Source organism: Parus major, unplaced genomic scaffold, assembly GCF_001522545.3.
Source record: "Parus major isolate Abel unplaced genomic scaffold, Parus_major1.1 Scaffold670, whole genome shotgun sequence".
Lineage (NCBI taxonomy): Eukaryota > Metazoa > Chordata > Aves > Passeriformes > Paridae > Parus > Parus major.
The window spans coordinates 3,228-3,445 of record NW_015379554.1 but is presented as its reverse complement, the minus strand read 5'-3'; the positions used below and the strand labels follow the sequence as shown (position 1 = coordinate 3,445).

The following is a 218-nucleotide window of genomic DNA, read 5'->3' as shown; positions in this document are numbered from 1 at the left end:
AAAAAACCCCAAATTTCAGGTCTGTAATGAGACTGTGGCTCACCTGAGGGGGGGTCCCGGCAGCGGGGGGTCCCTCTGGGGGTCCCCCGTATCCGCGATAGTCCATGTCGCGATAGTCGTGGTCGCGCTGGCTGCGGGAGCCGTCCTCGGAGAGGGGTGGGGCACCCCCGTAACGCCCGGTGCGGTCCCCACGGCCACCCCTGCCAGGGGATGGGGTC

General features: G+C 67.9%; 1 long non-coding RNA gene across 1 annotated transcript in view; it reads right to left on the bottom strand.

Annotated features, from left to right (window-relative positions):
* Positions 1-32: 32 nt before the first annotated feature.
* The window catches only part of LOC107199414, a 1,608-nt gene continuing 1,422 nt past the window's right edge, over positions 33-218 (bottom strand). Inside the window, exon 3 of the long non-coding RNA XR_001519211.3 lies at positions 33-200. This is a non-coding gene — a long non-coding RNA (uncharacterized LOC107199414). The remainder of the gene's footprint in view (positions 201-218) is intronic.